The sequence below is a fragment of the Pithys albifrons genome, chromosome 10 (assembly GCF_047495875.1).
Source record: "Pithys albifrons albifrons isolate INPA30051 chromosome 10, PitAlb_v1, whole genome shotgun sequence".
In the NCBI taxonomy this organism is placed as follows: domain Eukaryota; kingdom Metazoa; phylum Chordata; class Aves; order Passeriformes; family Thamnophilidae; genus Pithys; species Pithys albifrons.
In genome coordinates this window covers 11,618,565-11,640,766 of record NC_092467.1, presented here as the reverse complement: position 1 = coordinate 11,640,766, position 22,202 = coordinate 11,618,565, and the positions used below count along the sequence as shown (strand labels likewise).

At 36.9% G+C, this 22,202-nt stretch overlaps 1 long non-coding RNA gene across 3 annotated transcripts in view; it reads left to right on the top strand.

The window, feature by feature from the left end:
• The window catches only part of LOC139676239 (uncharacterized), a 60,414-nt gene that overhangs the window by 23,816 nt on the left and 14,396 nt on the right, over positions 1–22,202 (top strand). For all 3 annotated transcript variants that reach the window (XR_011698623.1, XR_011698624.1, XR_011698625.1), the window contains exons 2-3: positions 5,460–5,570; positions 11,219–11,353. This is a non-coding gene — a long non-coding RNA (uncharacterized lncRNA). The remainder of the gene's footprint in view (positions 1–5,459; positions 5,571–11,218; positions 11,354–22,202) is intronic.

Here is a 22,202-nt window from a genome sequence, read left to right as displayed (position 1 = left end):
TGATGTTACTGAAATGAACTCAACAGCACAGTGAGATAAACAGCACTGTTCTGTTTTTACACTGATAGAGAAGAGATGAGGATCTAACTCCCCTTTTGTTGTTTAACTGATTTTAACAAGAGGAATTGGGGAGGGAGAGGGAAGGTTTTCCAACTACTTTCTGAGAAGATATCTTGGAAGGGAAAATATAATCTTCAAAAAGAAAACTGAAAGCTTTTCCTCAAGTTTCATTTCTTATCTTCCTAAAATACATATATACAGTTTGTTCCAGGAAATGTCTGAAATGCCTTCTGGTAGCTTTTAAACAAACACGAAAATCTTTCAAGTTCAAAGAATTTCAAATAATGATGGGGGAACAGTTCTTGGATGGTAACACAGATGTAAACAAAGGTCACTAATCACTCTTAATAACTAAAGTGCATTATAATTACTTTTGGACTTTTAGTCTGCTACGACGTAACTGAATAAGACTTGAGCAAAGCTCTAATGTGCTTCCAGAGCAATCTTGTCCTGTACTCTAAACTCAACAGACCTCAGCTACATTTCTCAGCTAGGAGCTAACGTTTCTGGGTACATGTTACTGTCACAGTTTCATGTCAGTAAAGTCTTATTTACTTGCTTCCTGTTATTAATTATGGGAAACAGGATCTCTTCAAACTGCAGGAGAGGCTCTTTTAACTCCTGTCTAGACTTTTCAAGACAAAATATTGATGAACCCTTTCATGTTTGTGCAGAGACACAATCTGAGCAAAAATTCCCCATCCTTACCTCAAACAGCTTAAGAACTCCTTATCACACACTCCCACCCCCCCCCCCCCCAAAAAAAAAAAAAATCTCCTTTAAATCACTTGGGCTCACATCCTTATTGTTAGTCACTGAAGTAAGGTTTCCTTTCATAGTTGGATACTTTCTTCATCTGTCACACTGATTAATTAACAGCTCACAGTATGAGCCCTGAGCTTAAAAAGGCTACTGAAATGAGGAGGAGAGATCAATGTTAATATTCCATAAAAAACTGAAGAGGAAAAATACTTTCTTTAGTATGAAGGGATCTTAACAGAAATTAACTAATTTCTGTTTAGTTACATTACACAAGGAGATGAAAGCACCTGGCTTGCAAAGGGAGATTGCAGTGAAGGGTTAGAACAAAATTTAGAGAAGACTTCAGTACTTTAGATTAAGCTTTGGGTTGAAAACAACTAAGTCTTGAAAACCAGTGAAATGATTTTCACCATCATTAAAAAAAAAAAGGCAGTTTATCAGCACACAATGACCAAATCTATATAAAACATAGTACCATTGCCTGTAAAGATACATAGGGAAAGGCATGCAATTATGTGAAATGGAGACTTGCTAAAACCTTAAACCTAAAGCTGGTTTTAGCATTTGTTGTTTCCCCCATACACACAACTTTCCTGAACTGTTACAGTACAGCAATTATTTCATGAGTTTGACTTTCAACAGCTACAAGTTCTCCCCCTTTTTTAAGCCTCTCCAATACTGCTGAGTGGGCAAAAATTACAGATGCAAGAAAAGCTGACAAATGAGTGCAAGGCCCCTCCTCTCCAGTGCCTCGACAGTCAGAGCCCTTGCCAAAACATGCCTGAAAGCTAGGGAGGAGACAAAGACACAAAGATTCCATTTTCTCAGAGAAAATAGATTTCATGTAGAAACTGCTAGGGAGAAGAATAGCACACTGGCACGTGTGTCATTTCAAACGCAGAGCAGGAACGAATGATGAAAAAAAAACCAACCAGAAATCATATTTTCTTATTCAGTAAGCTCAACACATGCTGTTTAACACACAGCCCTTTTAAAACTGCAAAGTGCTACAGGGGGTGGGAGAGGGAAAGCTCCCATAAAGCTGGAAAAACATTTTCAGTCATGGAGAACCCTCACTTTAACATGATCCAAGCTAAGAGTTCATGACACTTGCTCTAAATCATCTCCCAATAATTCTGTAGCATACATGCAACCAAAACAAAGTAAATCCAGCTTTTTTAGCTCCAATTTGTTTGAATATGTTTACTATTAAAAGATTATTCCCCAGAACGTCATTAATAAAGTTGAAATGAGTTTCAAACCCTGGCACCTATGCACGTCCAAGTTTTCAAGCTTTTCATAGCAAGTTTACTACTTTTGGCTTGTTAGGCTGCCATGACTGGCACTCAGCACTGAGCTGGGACACTGGGGAGAATGAAGCAAACAGAGCAGGAGGAAAAGCAAGAACATGATTCCTCTTTGAAACTAGTCAGAAAGTTGGGAAAAAGTCCAATTGATAGTGGGAAGATTTGGGATGATTCAAGATTCTCACTAACTTAAAAATAAAAAGGATATTCAGAACAGCATATAAAATTAGAAACTATCATTTAAAGCATGATTCCAATCCATTTGGGCTCAGAGGCAAAAGAAGCCACTGTTAAAAATAAAAGGAGCTCCCACCAGACTGGGAATTTGGGAAGTGGAGGGGTAAAATGAAGACTTAGTCATCAGAAAGGTTTGTGAAAGGCTTCCAGCTCAGATAATTAGTGCTTGTCAACATTCAGCATTCTTACAAACCCTCTGCTCATTATATACTTTTTTCCTCCTATGTGAGACTGCTTCTACATACCCTGTGTCAGAGGCACCCAAATTCGGCCAAAGTCTTCCAGTCTCTTAGCAGAAACACTGATTAACTATAAACAGAACATAGAAAACATCACATAATAAAATTCTAAAAATGTGATTAATGCCTTGAACTGACAGGTTTGAGCTTAAGGATAAAATAAAACTGCTGAGAGCTCTCCAAGAGGACTCCCAGGCTCCCTCTGCCTTGTGGGGAACACAGCTCACTGCTGGGCTCAGCCTCTCATCCTCACCTTCCCCTTCCTTCAGTCAAGCACTGTGGCCTCTCCCCTGCCCACCCAGGTTCAGGCCGCGAGGATGTGGCCCAGCTCTCATCCCGAACCCACGGGACGCCTCATGGGCCTTGCTCTTCTTCCCCTTCGTCTGCTCCTGGAGACTCCTCTGACAATAGTTACTCTAAGGATTACAGTCCTTTCTTTCTTAACTAATAAAACACTTCAGGACATCAGTGTTGGTTGTTGAGCAGGGATGGAAATAGTCAAGAGTAATTTATAAAAAAAACCTAAATAAACAAAACCCAAAAAACCCACCACAACTGAAAAACAACCACCACAAATTCTGATGAAAATCAGCCCTATTCTCCTGGTTACATCTGAGGTGAACAGTTACAAATTTACATTTATTTTCATTAAATTTGTTCTTCATTAAATTTCCTAGCATTCCTTTGGCTGATCCCACTGTTGGCCCACTTGCTAAGTCTGGGCATTTCCTAGTTCTTCATAGCCAGACAGGCTCTAAAAGCTTTTCGTTCTTTTTACACATTTTACCATCGAACCATTGCTCAGCTAAAGCCATTCTCCTCATGTGTAGCTATTCCTATTTTGGTCTTCATTCTCAACCAGATCAAACCACCATCATATTTTCACCTTTTTTTAGTACAAACAGATGCTATATGTCACCTCACTGCAGACATGTGGAAAAAGTCTGCATCTATGAGTCTGATGATCTTACACATGCCCCTCACTTCCAATTCTCATCAACTGAATCCCAAATTCTTCCTCTACCCCACCCAATAAAACTGATGCACTTCAACACATAGATCAAGACTGAAATGTTTGCCTGATCTCTAGGAATATTGCAAGAGAAAAGGAGAATTAGTTCTGAAGTCATATTCTAGAAGAACTGCTAACAGCAGAGCTATATTAAAGGAAAAATAAAAAGGAAAAATAGGCTGCAGTTGATGACTAGGTAAGAGAAATAGCAGCAAATGAAATAGGAAGTAAGATTTATGAATACTGAGTGCTTACAAACATACTTTATCTTTTACAAGTGATAAATTCATTCTTCAGACTACCATGACAAAGGAATCTTTAGAGAGAAAACTCAGGTTATGTCAGATTATAGAAGGAGTGCAGCAGCTGAAAAATATAATCACTTGACTCTACATATGTTCCCTCACTAGACTAACATTATTCCTATTTGAATACTTTTAAAGATTACTTGAAAATCAAATTCTATCATTATTTCAACCTATAGAAACTGTTGAAAGTCAAAATGAAATCTTCCATCTTTGTCTAATGTCTGTCATTGCAATTGAGTTCATTTTAATGATCGCATGTCCAGTATGTGACACAGGCTTTGAAAAGGAAGGAGACTTATGTTTTAGTTGGCACTGGTACAGCATAGGTCTTTAGCATAAAATTTATTAGCATTAATGGGCATTGTGTAATTAAAGCACTGTGCTTTAATTCCCTGAGGGGTGATGGGGTTTATTTCATGTCCTCTAAAGTAGACAAATAAAAAATGTGAGATTTTTTCAAAGCTATTAGAAGAATTCAAACTTGCATGTTCCCCCATTAATCATATGGAGAAGGCATAGCTAGGCAAGATGGATTCGAAATTCTCAAAATGTCTTCCATAACCGCAGGGACGTTAATGCTAGAGATCAGTATTTTGAGAATATGCTGTATAATTACAGTATTTTGCAGGCCACAAACTGTTTAAAAAGTAACCATTAGACCATTGAAAAGTATAGATTTGAAAAAGAAATATATTTAGATTTAATTTATCATACTTGGTACTAAACATATTTAAGGAGTCCAATTTAACAAAGTGCTTTGACAAGCAATTCAAATATTTGTTACTTGAGCCCTGGCATTTTCTTTTCTGACTGCCAAGAATTTAGAAGGCTCTAAGAATTCCTTCACCTAACCCACTGCACTTCAGGGATGGGGGAAGAGTCATTTAAGTACTTCCTTGTGTGTCTTTGAAGATCATAGGCTAAGGTTGGAAGCATTTTCAGAGCTACTGAAAAACTATGGGAGAGTTGCAGGTTTCATCAGGATTGGTGCATGTCACCAGTAAAGATCAGAATATTACCTAGACCTGTATTTGAGGAGTTAAGCAGGATTAATTTTCTGTAAGAGAAAATAAATTCAAAATTACACTCTGGATAAAGACCAGTGCACACAGGCCTAGTATTTGAGTTTTAAGAAACAGATCTTGCCAACAGTTACCTGTAACCTAGAGGTGGTTTTCTAGCAATTTTTTAGTATTTTATTGCTTTATATATCTGAATGATCTCACATGAAAATCGAGGCAGAACAGCATGGAACAAAATACCACAGATGTATGCATTTATGATATTTAAATTATTTAAATTTAATTTATTGACAATGTTGTGTCAGTTTAATATCCTGAATAATCTTAGTCCATTTAGAGTCACCTTGAAGCAAAACACTATCTGAAAATTTGAAAAAAAAGTACAAATAGTGTAAACCCATTAAGCTCTTTATAGTGACACTAGTGATTTTTGCTTGGGGAACATCAAGACCAACTATTGGCTGATTTATTTGGCATAGCTTAAACCAATCCTTTATTTCTTTGTCTTCCAGGCAAATCACCACAGAGGTGCAGATCAGCAACGGAGGGAACTGGGCAATTTGACCAACATCATCAGTGTCGGTTCTCCAGAAGTCGATGAAACTTGTCATCAGGTCTCCAAGGTACGTCCCAGAGATTAGTTGCTGTGCCATACAATTAGTAAATGATTAAAACAAGCTGTTTTCTTTGATTGCATTCAGATACTTGCAGCAGAGAGAGCTATTACCCTCTACCAAAGTCTACCTTCCCAAATTATGTAGTTTATTAGCACATCATTAACAATGTGCCACCTCAGCCAAATGATCAGGCAGTACAGTGATCTCGAGGACAAAGTAAAGATCATTACAAAACTCCACCTGCCTCATTTGAGTAAATCAAGTACATTTGAATCAGGGACTGCACAGAAATATTTGAATGCTAGTTTTCATCTCCAGCATTTTGTGCCTTTTGTGCCAAACCCATAAGCCTTCTTCTGAGAAATCAACAAAACCATGTAGAGACAGAGTTAGACAAGGTTTTGAAACTAAATATTTTTCTTTTCATAAGAACAGAACCCCAGGTAAATTATGCTTTTTAATACAGCACGTGAAAATCTCAATTATGGAAATCATTATTCTAGGCACTATGTGCCATTTTATATTCCCAGCAGGATGTTTTTCATCTCATCAAGAGTTTCCAAGGCTGTTTAGTGTTCCTGTATATGCAAAATGCATTTAAAGGCCCCCAAGAACATCTGCTAATTAAAAAGCCTAGTCAAGTGGTCAGACAGACTGGAACTTGAGGATTATAGGTAAGAGGGATGAAATGAAGGCTTGGAAATTATAATTTCTCTTTCTGTGGTAGTAGCAGAAGCAGCTGTTATGAACTGGGCAAATTAAAGATGTGGCTGACTAAGCCAGCAGTCTGGAAACAAGACATTGCAAAAACATAACAGCAAGTCATCTACACCCCACTTTTAAAAAGCCAAAAGTGCTGACCATTTCTTTTTTCCTCTCTCTTCCTGTTATTCTGATCTGTCACAAATATCCTCCAGCTGGTACCCTTCCAGCCCCTGCTCACCAGTTCTAGTTCCCCACTCCCATCTTGGGGAGTTAATAGTAATTCCTGGGACTGTGGACAAGTGCTCCATAGTGGGAGTTGTCAGCAAACAAGAAAGGACATGTCTAAAAGAAGAGCAGGTGAAATAACAGAGTTGCAATTCTATTTTTTCTTTTTTTTTTTAGTAATTCCTTGAGAGCTGTTTCATCTGCCCAGTATCTAAGTACAGAAAGGTTTCCAATTAAGAAACAGACAGCTTGCCAATCACATTTTCCAGAGACATTGATTAAGTGTCCTGTAATTGACTATTTTCAGGGGAAAAAAATAATAAAAAAATCTTTCCTCATTTTCTAGTCTGTTTTCCCAAATATTTTAAATGGTTAAAAATAATTGTACCATGACCTAAGGAGGCTGTATATATTTTTCCATATCAAAAACTTCTGAGGATCTATGAATTACTGTAAAAATATGTTTCTTTAAAAAACTCCAAAACAAAAAAAAAACACAGCAATGAACACATCCCAGAATAACCCTTTGTCTTTTCTTGACAGCAGGTATGGACTTACTTTTCGAAGCAGAATAAAAGTGTTGCTTTGCTTAGACAACTTTTAGGTCAGTGTTGCCAACCTAGAATTTGTCTCACTTTATATTAACATAAACCTGTGGGGTTTTTTTATCTCAGTTTATACATCATGAATTAATACCTTTCAATCTATTTCCTCTATGTTTATTTGCATTCAAGACGAAGTCACCATTTCAGATTTGTGGGAGATGCATTTTTAAGTGTTGCCATTTCAGGACTACTCTAATGATGTTGTTAATAATGTTGCTGCACTGAGACATTGCATCTGATTTGAGGCACACTCAAGCTCTTTGCAAACAATTATTCATTAAATGCATTTGAAAACTGCTTATGAGAATCATACTGTAAATCCTTAACAGACACAAAATTGATACAGGCAGTTGAATACTCCATTTTTTACCAGAAATTAGATTTAGGTGGCATGAGGCCTTTGTCTGATGCCTTTACCTGAAATAAATCAATTGCCATTTTGCATTTTCATACAAGTCTAAGAGCATGTGAGAGCAGAGAAAGAATTCGAAAGGTTAAAGCCCATATTCCGTACAGTCTCTCCCCCACCCCTCTGCTACAGTGGGTATTTGAGGAGGTTCTTTACATCTCCACCCACGCAGTTTCTCTGCTTCATAAGCACAAGGCAGCTGCTGGTTCTTTCAAGTCTAGCGGTTAGTTGACATTTACCAATAGTTTATGGCTTGCATTCTAGTGTAACAAGGAAAAGAGATAGGATATTAGTATTAAAGAGTGAATACTAAATCTTTATATTTCTAATTTCCCCCCAAACTGGAGGAGTCTGTAGCCAAGGGTTCTGGTGGGACTTAAAGGGACAAAGAAAATGCCATACACCAGCAGAGAACAGGACCAGCAAGTCCTGGCTTTACTGTTAGAATTCTTTCCCCAGGAAAAGACCTCATTGCAACACTGGAGCAGCAGTGCTGATTTAATTATTTCCCTTTGAATTTCAGTTTCTAAAAAATGCTGTGTACAGTTTTGATTGCATACCTGACTTGACAAGCTTGGCAGCCTTATTTAGCAACTGCCATAAAAAGACAGAGAAGTCTATGATATGGTGATTTGATGGTAGAGATGGGTGAAACTAGAAAGGTCTAGGATACATCACAAAAACCCACTTTATTTTTCCAGAGTGAGGAGAAAAAACCCAGCTGAAACATATAGAAAGGAAGGTGTTTATTTCTGTGTGTAGCACCCAGATGAAGAAAGATTGCCCCTACAGTTTAACTCCCACCTCCAGGTACAAGTACACACTCACTGATACAACCCTGATGTCTGACTTTAATCCCAGGTAAACACACTGATACAGGTCTGTTTAAGGTTTGTCTTTATCAAATATATTTTGAAAAGAAACTCAATTATGAATTTTAAATATACAAACTCATTATACGAAAGTACAGATAAAAACGAGTAGTGTCATGGTCACTATTTCAACAGCACATTCTAAAATTATTTCTAGATTAGTAGGTAGCTTAAAATCATAATAAACAAAACTTGGAGATGGCCTTTAGGGCAAGTTTATACACAAAGGAATCAGGAAAACAGATGTTCTCTGATAAGTAAAATTCCCCCCAAATGAGGAAGTCAAAAAAGCCATACCTGTAGTTGTTAACAGCCCTCTAAAACACCCAGCAAACCTACCCTTAGTCAGCTGGTAATACTGTGTTTGCTTCAGTGGCTTTTTCAGAGCAGTACAAATGACTACAAAAGCCTTTTATCTGATAGCTACTAACAAAGAATTTTAAAAGAGGTAACATTAACAGGATTGCAACTTGTAACATGCAATTACTGGATGGCCCCAAACTTTACCTAATGTGTTTAGAGCCACAAAAGTAAACCATCTCAGACAGCTCAGTACATAGACAGTGCAAGAAAATGCCACAGTGTTTTTTTTCTAGGTCTAGGTCAGGACATTTGAAGACATCTATGACAGAACATGATTTCTTCTTCCTAACTCAAGGCTTCCATGACTGAACATCTTAGAGGCATCTTAGAGGCAGTTAGAGGGAGTTACAGGCTCCCAACATCTGCAGGGACTCAGGAGTGCAGCTCTCTGCTGCACGTGGTAAACAGGCAGCACTAAAAACTGTAAAAACAGGACAAAGCAAAAACCGAAAAAGTACCTGAAATGAAGAATTTCCCATCGATAATAGGAATAAAACACAGAAGCAACCTTATCTCCAGGTCAGCAAACTAAAAGCACTAAGGAAAACAGCAGTTGGCAGCGATCCACAACAATAGGTCCTGAGCATTACTCCCTTTTATCTTGTGTTGCACTTATGGGGCACTAGATTTTTCTAAACAGCATCCAAAGCATACTTTAAAGTCTATCCAACAAACATCTGAATGTCGCAGCAGCCTTTCAAGAGAAAGTTACAGCTTTGTGAGGACAGACTGAAATATTTCAAAGAGATCAAATATACCCAATGCTACCTCCTCTTGTTCCCTTGAATTAAAAGTGAAGAGCAGCTTATCTGGAAAGCAGAATCTAATTAAAAATTATCTTTTGTAAAGAATAAAGGAGAAAAGCACCAATCTTTAAACAAGGTGGAAACTCAGCTGGAGATGGACAGCAATGTCTTTCTTTTTGCAAAGTAATGATTCAGAAGCACATTCAAAAACAGATTTAAGAGATAAACATTAAAAAATGAGATACATCCTATGGGAACATGATCCAAGCACCACCTTTCTTCCCCCACTGACAGAAGATTTAAATAAAAATCAGACATACCTGTGTTCAAGTACATAAAAAAATATCTGTAAAACCTTAGCACACACGCTGAACTTTCAGAAACACACTTTACTGCTTTCAATTAACATTTATACTTCAAAAGAGATGATGTAATAGTCAAAGCCGCCTCGGTTTTTCGATTTTGTATTAATGAGAGAGATTCAGATATATCAGACTGATCATTTTATATTCTTCCATAGAAAGCCATTTTGTCTGTATGAACAAGATTTTTTTCCTCATACTTGTTTACTTCTGTTTGGTTTTGTATTTTTTTAAAGGAGCCCTCACACTGTCAACATTGGTTCTGTTTTTCATTATGTATAAATTAAGTAAAATACTACGTACAAGTGCACAGACTCAGTGGAATAGAGACAGTAATTATTCATCACGTCTGAACACTTCAGCCACAGCACCTTCCTGTAAAATATATGTACAGTTGCTTCAACTTTATTACTGAGGGCAAATTATATTATTATAATTTTTTTCTTTACTGGACAACAAACAATCTGTGTTACTGTTAAGACTGATCAGAAAATAATATTCCTTTCTCAGAGAGAAAAAAATTCAAATATCTCTTCTTTTTTTTTTTTTTAGAATTAGATAGGTATATCTAAGTTATTTTAATTTTCTTTTTCAAAGAGAAGCTTATTATAAAAGAAAGAGGAAGAGAAAAACTACACAGCATGATCACTTTCCAGATAGATAGTTGTCTTATCATTAAGACCTCCATACAAAGTATAAGAATCCCAGGTTTCCAGGCCCTTCTCCAAGAACATCACTCTGACATTTCAGAGGCCACCAAAACCACCAGGCTATCAACCCTTTGGGGGCAGCACGGGTCTTTTTTTTATTTCTCCCCATGAAAAAAGCCTTCCCAGAAAACCCTCTACTGAAAAGTATATTTCTACAAAACATCTTGCATTTTTTCCCACGGGGGGAACACCCCCCCCCACCCCCACCCCAAAATTTAAGTTTTCAATCAGATGTAGTTGTAGTTTTGTATAGAACTTGAATTGCAGGGGAAAACTAACAGAATGAGGAAAAAAACATTCTTCCTATAGAGCTACAGTAATACCTTTAATCGTATTACAAGCTTAATGCATTACATTATTTTTTTAATTAACACAGTTGGACTTTTAGATCAAACAGACAAGAGAGAAAAGATTGTGATCCAACAAAAGCATGTTATAAAAACACTACTGCTCAAAACAGGTCAAGTATTTTCTTGTGCTTGAAGACTAACAAAGGAGTTTTTCCTCAAGGCAATTAAGTGTTTTGTCTTTAGTTTTTGTTACTTTTTTTTTTTAAATGGTAAGATATAATTTCTACCATTTGGTATTCCTGTGAATAGCAATTTTCTTAAGGCACTGTTTTTGCTATTAGTTGTGATAGGATTTCTTTCTCTCAAGTTTGCATTTTACAGACTCCAAGCCTCAGAAGATCCCTGTGTGGACGAAACACAATGGGCCAAACATTCCTGTCCATCTCACACAGAGCACAGAGCAGTTTGGTGGTCTTTCCATTCTGAAGCAATGTGATATCAGGTAGTGAAAGCTAACTTACTAATTCTTTCCTGTTGAATGATTTTACATTTTAAGACTCCGGAGAACCTTTAAATCGCTGCTGTCAAAGGGTCATGAGATGTGGCCTTTTCACTGCAGTGTGAGGGAAGAAGAGGCTGGTTCTGGAGATCCCCACACCTTCTCTTTCTCACGTAGCCCAGTAAACTCCAGTAGAACTGACATACCGTAAAAAAAAAACCAACCAAACAAAAAAACCCCAACCAACCAACAAACTAAAAAAAGGACCAAAAAAACCAGAAGAGAGCTAACTGAGTTTAAAAGCTATACAGCTGCAACCTCATTTAGAAAATGCCTCCAGGCTCACTTGAGTGTTTAGCAATAAAGGTAGACCACAAGGCAAAGTGAATATTCAACTCCACATGCCCAGAAGGGAGAGAAGATCCTTTTCTACATACTCCTAAGCCCATGTTAGGCCCTCCAATCTTTCACCAACAAAGTAGGATTCCAGGAATCATCTCCATTTTTTTTATCCTGAAGGCAGAACTGTACACTGTTAACAGTTCCTATAATCTTGATTACAAATTTCTCTTACAATAATACACCAGTCTCATCACCTGAAATTAAGAACCTGTCTTGCTACATCTTGTTAAAAAAGCCATTTTCAGCCTGAGACAATTAGGAAAACAGAAACTGCCACAGAGTTTCAGAACAGAAAAGAAATTCACATTTGATCTTTTCTACCATAAGTGGCTGTAATAGCAAGTACCTGAGAAGCTTTCTGCCCTGATCAACTGCTCACTTGAGCATTTAAAATCATTTAAATGATCCATAATGATGATTTAAAATGGGGTAATCCACAACCAGAATATCCACAGTATTTAATGGAATGGATGGTGGAAGGAATCCAGGATCAGCCCTCAACTCAGTTATTAACATGTTCAAGAAATTTGAACATATGAAGTTTTAACCATAGTAGAACACATTCTGAAATAATACCATATATATGGGACAACCACAATTTATTGTTCTCACATGCTTTGTTTTTACTGAATCCAGGCTTTATTAAGCTCTTAGTGTCCTATAAAAACAGGCCCATGAAACACAGGAGAAACACTGAAGCAGAACATCTAGAAACTCTCACATCGGTTTATATATACACTATTACCATGACTAGAGCAAGAAGCAGCATGATAAAGGTGGAGAGTCCAGAGCCTGAGTCCATTCAGGAAAAACTGAGGGAACTGAGGTTAAGCCAGGATGCTCAGGGAACACTTATCACTCCCTACAACTACCTGAAAGGAGGTTGTAGAGGAGTATGTCTAAGTGTTTTTTTCCTCCAAGTCACAAGTAATAGGAGAGGAAATGGCCTCAAGTTGCATAGAGGGAGGTTTCCATTTGATATTAGAGAATCTAATATTAGGAAGTTTGATATTAAGAAAAAGAAATTCTTCACCAAACTGGTGTCAAGCTTTGGAAAAAGGCTGCCCAGGGAAGCAGTGGAATCATTATCCCCAGAGGCCACTAAAAGCTATGTAGACATGGTGCCCAGGGACATGATTTAGGACTTGGCAGTGTCAGGTGCACTGTTGGACACGACAATCTTAAGTTTCCCAACCTAAACCATTATATGAATTACAGGTTCAAATAATTGACTATGTTACTGTATATGCTGCTGTAGATACTAATTCCCCCTTTACATGGTATTTGAGATATGGTTATATCCTCAAATTCAACCACTTCTTGCACTCACCTGACTGCAATCCATAATATAGTTTCCTTCATAATGTACAATATATACATTACTATGGCCACAGTAAAAGTATTTCAACAGATACAACATTTTCAAATAGCCAGACTGTATCCCTGCTGTCCAACAGTTCCAGCACCACTCCATACAGCAAAACAGGAACATCTGGAATTCCACTTGCATGAGGGCAGCTGGGACTGCACCACTACATCAGGAAATGAACTGTGCTCAGGGTTTTAATTGTTATAAAATATACTTGGGGATTTTCACTGAAAAGTAACAACTATTCTGGTTACTGAAGAAATTACTTGTGTACAAGGCATTTAGTAGGAAAAAAATGTTTAAGTGCGTAGTATGCTTTTTTTAGCACAGGGAAATTGTGCAGGTTCACTTTATATTTAAAATGCCATTGAATGTTAAGAATAGTTCTCTTTCATTTCAGAACTTATTTCCTAAGTATAAAAATAGTCTTATAACTAAGACCAATTTTACCAAATCTGCCACTAAGAAGAGTTTTTTCACTTATAATCTGATTTAATTAAAACCAGCAGTCTGGGTAAACACTAGCCAGTCTCTCAAATTGTGGTTTGGTTTCATGTTACTCCTCAGAGTTTGTGGCAACAAGTGCAAGACAAATTATTCATTTCTCTTCAGACAAAAGGGAAAAAGTACTCATTGAAATAGCCATGCATAGATGTTTAAATAAAATCTTTGTTTACTAATACTGAGAAGGAAGTAAACACGGCTAATTGTTTTCAGTTGGCAAATGTACCATTTTGCATTCAGTAAGTGTTTTGATCAAGATTCCTCCCAAGATCAAAACATTCCAAAGATTTCTTTTTGCATGTATTAGTACTGTATTTTGGAAGAGCTTGAGTTGTTATATGAATGCACAGGATCAGCAAAGAGCTATTTTCATGATCACAGATTTGAAAGACCCCGTTTCAAAGAGGTAACTACACTTGACAGATACCAGAAAATTCTGAATAAATTATTTCTGCTGAGATCCAAAGTTTCTAAATTAATGCAGAGGCTTTATCTTTCTTCAGTTGTATTTACCTTCAGCATAAAGTATATCCATAAGTCTACTCCATATGCTTTGAATTTTAGGAATGATTTCTTTTTAAAGTGAGAAAAGAAAGACACACCTACCATGTACACCTTTACCACACTTCGAATGTAAGGCTCTTATTATAAAGATAACTTTTCTGAAACTCCCTTCCTATCCCTTTAGCAACTTTTACTATTTAGTTACTTATTCACATAATATAAATTGACTGTAATTTTTGTTAACACTGCATGAATATTTTGAAGAGAGTCCATCCACTCAAAATTGGAAACAGATAGTAGTTACCTGGTATAGTGCCACACTTACACACAGTAAACCAGTTTAAAGGAGAGGAGAAAAAGGACGAAGAGAAGAAAAGAATTTTAAAAAGGCCTGACGTTCACACAGGCATTCAAACAGTATAAAGAAATAATGCAACTATTATAACAGTGGCCTGCTAGAAATGGTGGAGCACTTTAAATAAGTTTCACTTATACAGCATTTCTCCTCCTCCTTTGAAATATCCTTAAAAAAAGCTTCACAAATAACATATTGTACACATTTTACAAGGTTTTCAAAGATCAGGAACTGTTTCTGCACAGACTCACTCCAACTGGCATACAATTAGAGCACACATTACAGTATAGGTGCATTAAATGTTTGGCATCTGTGAGGACACAGAAACATGTGCTTCTTGCTTACCCACAGTTAAGTTCAATAATCAAAATTAAGTCAATTCTTTTAAATGGTGGTTAAAAAAAAGGGAAAAGGAAAAGCAAGGGAAAGAACAAGAAATCTAACAGGCAGAAAACATTACAACAGCCAAGGGGAAACAAATGAGATATTATAACCGGGGTGCAGTCACAGGACTATGTGTAACTCTGTTACAGCTGAACACCAAGAGCTTCTGGTGAAATTAGTTCTGTGTGTGACTTGAGTGAAAGTATAAAGAAGCATATTCAAAAGCCAATGAGCACAAAGAAAACATAGTCATGACTATTCACAATGGCGAATTCTGTGCTGAATGTGTGAACAGGACATGGGTGAGGCAAAACACAAGCAGTGCCCCTTTGCCTGGGATCTTTGTCGTGACACAAGCCAAGGAATCTAAACAGAAAATGTCTGTCTGTGCTACAAGGGGAAGGCATAAAATGCCACAAACCCAAAAACTGCTTTCCTCGTGGAAGAATGGTAACTTTGGACAACATTGGGCACCACAAGTTCAAAGGGCTAGTTCATCTGCATTGTAAGTACAGACCCAGAGATTGTACAGTATTCCTGTCTCCATGCCATTGTTTTTTGTGCCATTAATGGCATTTAAATTATAGTCCTGCTGCAGCCATGTAGTCAAAACACCACATCACCCGATGAGACACTGTATTATAATGTCAGTGTGTCTGTGTTTTAGCTGTGCTTTCATATACTGTACTTCTCTTCAATCACCCTTTTTCTCTGCCAAAGACTAGATAGAAGAGACAAGTCTATCTTTAGCTCCACTGAAATGTCTTACTCAGGCAGCTGCAATACTTCATTCATCACATATGCAAGTCTCTTTTATATCAATGAAATTTTTAGAGGTACAAATAGTAAAGAAGCAGATAAACAAACATTCATGGAAAATTTAAAATGAAAATATAGGATGTGGTTATGGAGTCAGATACAATTAATATGCTTTAAAGCAGACCAATTTCTAAATTAGATCAGATGTGATTTTTTTTTGTTTCTTTTGTGATTTTAAGTATTACATGCTTTTTGTTTCCACTTTCAGTAAAATATTCCAGATTTTCCAGATTTTTTTTTAAAGGGAATACATTGAAATCTCTAAACAATTGCATGACAAAATCCGAGATATTTCTTTTACTAAATTATCCTACCTAAAGAGCTAAACTACTCATATCAAGTGACTATAGCACTGGGCACCAGCCAGCATGCAAATTTTTTTCATCTCAAAAGCCTGAAGAAGCTGTTTCAATGTTACAAAACTGTTGGGGGGGGGGGATGTCTGCTCCTTTGAGCTGGTCTGCTGCTTGTAACTCTAACAGGCAGCTTCACTTAAGATGAAAGGATTTATTTATATACGAAGAATCTTCAAGATTCCATGATTTCCTACTTTCTGCAGTGCAAAGTATATGCAATTCTTCATGAAGTTAGTGTTTCAAATCATTCACAATAAGGAAAAAATAATCACTTTATTAAACTAGTCAGTTCATTTTATTCTGAATTGGCTTATTACTTATTTCTAATGCCATATGCAAAATAGCAGTGATTTTTGCTTTTAAAGCCATAGTCTCACAAAAGCTAAATATCAGGAACCCATGAAATCATCTGTGGATGTTCTGAACTTGCAAAGACTATCAAGGGCAACTAAATATATTCAACAGTTCAACTAAACTTTAGAAATTTTTCCACTGAGCAGAGGGAAGAGAAAAAATCAGCCTTCTATTTTCTTTTGAAATAATTTTACTTTTTTTCTAAATGGAAAGAGTATTTTATATCTTAATAGTGACATTTATTTCTTTCAGTTTCCCCTCCAATGCAGTATGGTTCATTTTCCCCCTGCACTCCATTTTCAACATCTTCCAAGTCACAATGACTTGGCATTGAATAGCAGAGTATGAAAGCATAACAAAACTCCACCCAGCTATTTACTCACTCCTTACCAGAGTCAAACAGGCTACAACAAAAGCCCACCACACTATAGGCATTGGAGAAAGTTATGCATACATAAGAAGACCATAAATGTATTTTTTTAAGTGTTAACAGTTTAAAAGGATATTTTTATTATTCCTGAACTTTAGAACAGAAAACTCAGCATCCTCTTTGTAGAAAGAAACAGCTGTGGTATATCATATACTACCCCACGGTAACTATTGCTAAATGCACTCAATTTAGTCTAGACCACCAGGCAATGGTATATGAGATGACTTGATAATGATCAATGAATCCTGATATGAACGATCCTTTGAAGATACTTCTATGTTTTGAATGTTTTAATCTGACCATTCATGAAAGGCATTCACCAATGCTTTACTCATATTTAATTTCCTTAAAATTGATGTCATTCACTAGAACTGCCTCAAAGGCTCTCCAGAAGATGATGGAGTCAGCCTGGACTGGATTCATACTAAGTACCGATGGTTTGTTCTGACTATTCAATCTGAAAACTCTCCTTGTACAGAAATAAATCAGCTTTTTCTAAATCCAACTTAAAAGTCAGCAACCTCCCCCCCCCCCCAAAAAAAAACAAAAAAAACCCAAAACCAAACCAAACCTTCACTTAAGCTCACTGAGAGCAAAGTAAAGTAATATCAGACCCTTTAGACAACCTACTCTGAAAACATATTCCTTAGCCCAGAACTATCTCTGGAACAACTCACTGTTTATAAGTGAATATGACAATCCCACAAAAAGTATCTATTGAAAGATGCTAAGTTTGAATACTTAAGACACAGAGATCTTCTGCATAGAGTTTGCCTCCTTTAGTTCATTCAATAAACTTGATCTCTGGCCTTTAGATAAGGGTTAAAATAGCAGCTATTCTCTTCAGACATCTTCTTGTAAAGACGTGGTATTACCTTACAAACATTTAATTCATGCTTGACTACCAGCTGGGTGTAACTTGTGTTTCAGGTATAAAATGAAAGAGCTTCCTGGGGAAAAAGTCACATATGTTTTACTCTACTCCTGCTCCCAACTGGGAAATCAGGTCCATTTTTAAACTTACTGCTATGTCCTATTGATGAGGTCAACATGGACTTCAGTGACAGCATAGGAAGGGGACTGCATCTGAACAAAAACCAATACTGAGAAGGAGTAGTACCCTCTGTATTCCATCTTACAAATCACAACTCTGACGTTAGACCATGTATTTCCAAGATTGTCAGGGATACTAATGATTAAATACATTTCATTTTATACCTTGCCATATATTCTCATCTTTTTCCTTTACAATCCAAAGAAAACACCATTTGTTATTCAATTTAGGATGTATCAAAAAAGAAATGAATGTACAACTTTTTCAATACACGCATTCTTCAATACTTGTATAGAAAGAAACATAATTAAATTCTTAATTCAGTACATTTTCAGAGAGATATTTTTTATGGAGTGCTAATGGAAGTAAACATTTACAAAAAATGCTAAAATACTTTGATTTTCTTCTTAATTACATAAAAAATTTTTGCTCCGGAAGTCCATCAAACAGACCAAAATATCTGACACAGCAAAATCCTTTTTCACTCTTTACCATCACAGAAATCTATTAGAATTTGTGTCTCAAAGAACCCCTTTTATTCAGACCTGTTTCCACTCAGTCATGTTCTCAGTGACCAAATTTTAAACTTCCTGATAAACTATTTCTATGTATTCATTAGTATTAAATATTTCAGATATTTGCCTGTTTTCGTCAGATAAATTCCTTGCCTTCCTCCATTTTTCAGCTTGCATACAATGGTAGCACAATTGTTTGTAGTAATTTCTCTAGTCAAAAATCCAGCCACACATATGTGATCATTTGCTTGCACAGTCAAGTAGCAAGCAGTGTGTTCATGGACACGAGATGGGACTGAAGGAAACACAGGGAAGTAGAAACTACCTGTCTGCTGCACACCTTCCATGGCATAGGGCTGTAGAGAATCTTGTAGCAGGGCTACATCTATAAATTTTACATACTGTTATAGATTTAATGAGATGAAAATCAAATCAATATCAGTAAAATTTAAGCTACCTCACTAGAGAGAATTTGAATATCAGTTCTATAATTACTTTTATAATAAGACAATTTCCCATAGATACTCTCTAGAGTCAACATGAATTAGCATAATCTGTGAACTATTTTGCTGAGCTCATCCAGACACCACTTTTTAAGCTGCAGTTTTGGACACATTTTTAAGCACACAAATGACAGTTGAAACATTATCAGTTTTCATTATTAAGTACCTCTGTTTAATTTGAGGAAATACAGAAAAATGTACTCAAAAAGAAAAGAAGCCAAAACCAACACCAAATGGAAAAAGAACTCTCAAACCTATAGTAACATCCATGCCTGGACTCTCATCCTGAAAAAATATCTCTATTGCCTGATGAAGGAAAAGCTTTCTAACCATAATTTTCTCAAACACTGCAAAAGTAGCAAGCTACATGAATAGAGTATGATGAAAATGCCAATCCTAAGTGAATCAGAAGTAAATATCCATGACAATTTTAACAAGAAAATATATAAATAGTGCACTGGATTCTCTTCAATTCACAATTACCAACTAGTCATAAGCCACAGACACATAGTCCCTTGCAATGCAATGGCCCAGTTGCCACAACCCACAACAAAAGGAGAGCTCCCAAAGCTATTATTTCCCTTTTTCCCTTCTTGTGGTGCATTTTTGCAGTATATGTCTGAGTTTTATCACTACAGTTGGGTTGGAAGCATGTTTCTGCTGCCAGCTAGTATTCCCCTACAGACTCTTCCTCCCACAGCAGGGCAATGTAGAACAGTGGGGCAGTAGTGGGAGAAGCAGGGAAGAAACACAAGCAGCTCTACCAGACCTGTATTAGGCAGCATCTTTCTTAGTCATAGTATCTCCTCAACTGCACCTCATCATAAGCTATTACATACCACACCTCTCACAAGAATAGGCACGTTTTCCATGTTTCGGCACCCTCAGTCTCATTTTACATAAGCAACCTTTGTTCTTCATTGTCTCAAGTTAACGAATGAAAAATCAAATTAAAGGCAGCAAGATTCATACTATAGCACATTTTTACAAGTAGTTTTTCCAAATATCCCCAAAGGCATCTAGAGATGAGTAACTATATTAATTTCAATTACCTGATCTTCTGAATAATAAACAAAAAAATATTAGCATAAAGCTTAAGTAATAAAGCAGTGCAGCAACATACTCAAGCAGTCAAACATGGAAGAAAGCTCAAAACTCAGTAAACTTTTTCCAAAGTCAATTAAAAAGGAAAAATCCCTGCTTAGAAAATCCCCACCTAAAAGGAAAGTACCCCTTTATACAACTGACTGGAGTTGGCACATTCAAAGTAGAAGAAAACTGCAGAGCAGCCTTAAAGGTTGAACTTGGCAGATAGGAAAGGCTTCAAGATCTCTCACACTGAGGATAAATCATAGCATCAAAATAAAGGTTATTAAAGGAGAAAAACTGCCTTAATGGATATAGGTTGCTCCAAATAGTAATTCTTCATATTAATAATTTTTAAACAAGAAATTTATGCCAGAGCTGTTTTCCAACATTTTATCTCCAGAAAAGAGCTTGTAAGATATAATGAGCCTTCTGTTTTCATCTGGGCCATCCAACTGCTTGCTGACAGAGTAATAAATAAACTCTGCAGTTTGCTACATATGAGTATTATTTTCTTTTATATTCTCAGGTTTACTTTCTGTGTGACTTAGCTAAAAGCTAATTTGCATTCTAAAAATCCTTTTCAGACTCTCAAATTCATATGCTAACATTTTCAGCTATCAAAATCATATTCATAAATACTGGGTTCATACATTATATTTCTAGAATTAGTAGCTGAAGTTAAGCCTTTTGATAACAGACACAGACTTTGGGGCTCTGGTTTACCTGCTAAATCTCTTCCCAGAAAACTATTGAGCTGGAGAAAACACATCCTGCATACAGATTTCTTGGCTGCGCAGTGTCACACATCACCCAGGAGCTGTCACTTCAGCAGAAGGAGCGGTATCAGCTTAGGCCTATGAAGAAAGCAGCACATCCAGCAAAGAATACATTAGCCTCTCAGTTAAGGACAAGAAGAGTCAACCATAACCCACAATCCTTAGATCTATTTCCTAATTTGAGGGGAAGAGTCCTGAAAATAGGTTAGAGCAATCAAAGGACTGAACTTAGAGAAATAATAAAAGTTGCAGCTATCTTCAAACCATCTATACCCAAAATATCCATAGAGATTTATATCTAAGCAATAGAGATAGCTGTCTAAAGAACTACACACATAAAAAGGCCCTTAGAAGTCTGCAGGTTAAAGATAGTCCTCCTAAATTATATGGAGGAATAATGAGTCACAGGCCTAAAACTGCATCCTTGAAAATCTGGATTTAATGCTGCTGGCCTAACAGCAATTTGGCCAGGAATTGTCTCCTGGAATTTGGCACTTATCTCCCAACTGACAAAGGAGCAGGCACTTCTACTGCTTCCCTCTCAAGAGGCAGCTTGCCCACTCAGGACACAGAAGACCAGGGATTTCAAACATAAATCCATCCCCAGCTACAACCAGATACTGTAACTGAGAGATGCTCTCAAAGGATTCCTTAATTAGCTTTTGCAAATTGCAAGGAGCAACTACATAGTTGGTGGGCGATAGAGGACATGCCTGGCTACAGCTTTGTGATTGAGACATCATGTTCCCTGGTCTTTAGGGTTTGCTTTGCTGACTGCTCATAGCAGCAGAAAGCAGAGGGGAAGGGAATTGTACCCTCCTTCAGCCTGCAGGGAAAGACTTCCTGAAGCGAGACCAGGGGCACTCAGAAAGTGAGGGCTCAGCACCAGCCCAGGCAACAGGGAAGTAAGGCATCTAGTAGATATTTTGGTGACCAGTGGCTTTGGGCTCCTCCATGGTGAGACAAGCACTGAATGGGGTGTTTTGAGAATTTAGATTTTGAATCTCAGTACTGTGCACTAATTAAGCACCTAAGCCAGCTGTGGAACACATTTAACAAACATAATGCAGCTTGATCAGTATTATAGTGGGCTAATTTTGTAATGGTTGTTTTAAATGCCTACTAAAAAATATCTGCATATTGTTAGTGTGATTGAAAAATTATTTCTATTCTTTCTTATACAATCAAATTGTTATCAGTATTTTTAGAAAGGTCCCTGGATTCTATAAAAACAGGAAATGCCAGGAAGATACATTTACAGGTATGAACGGATTTGTTTGCACATTTAGTTTCAATATTACTCCTTCTGAGTTCAGTTTTAATATTACACCATTTTAATTCTCAGTATGCCAACACTGCACAAACATCATCTGGGTGGTGAAAGCTGGGGGCAGCTGAACTGCTTTATAAGGACTCTGCTGGTTGGCGTTCTGTGCAT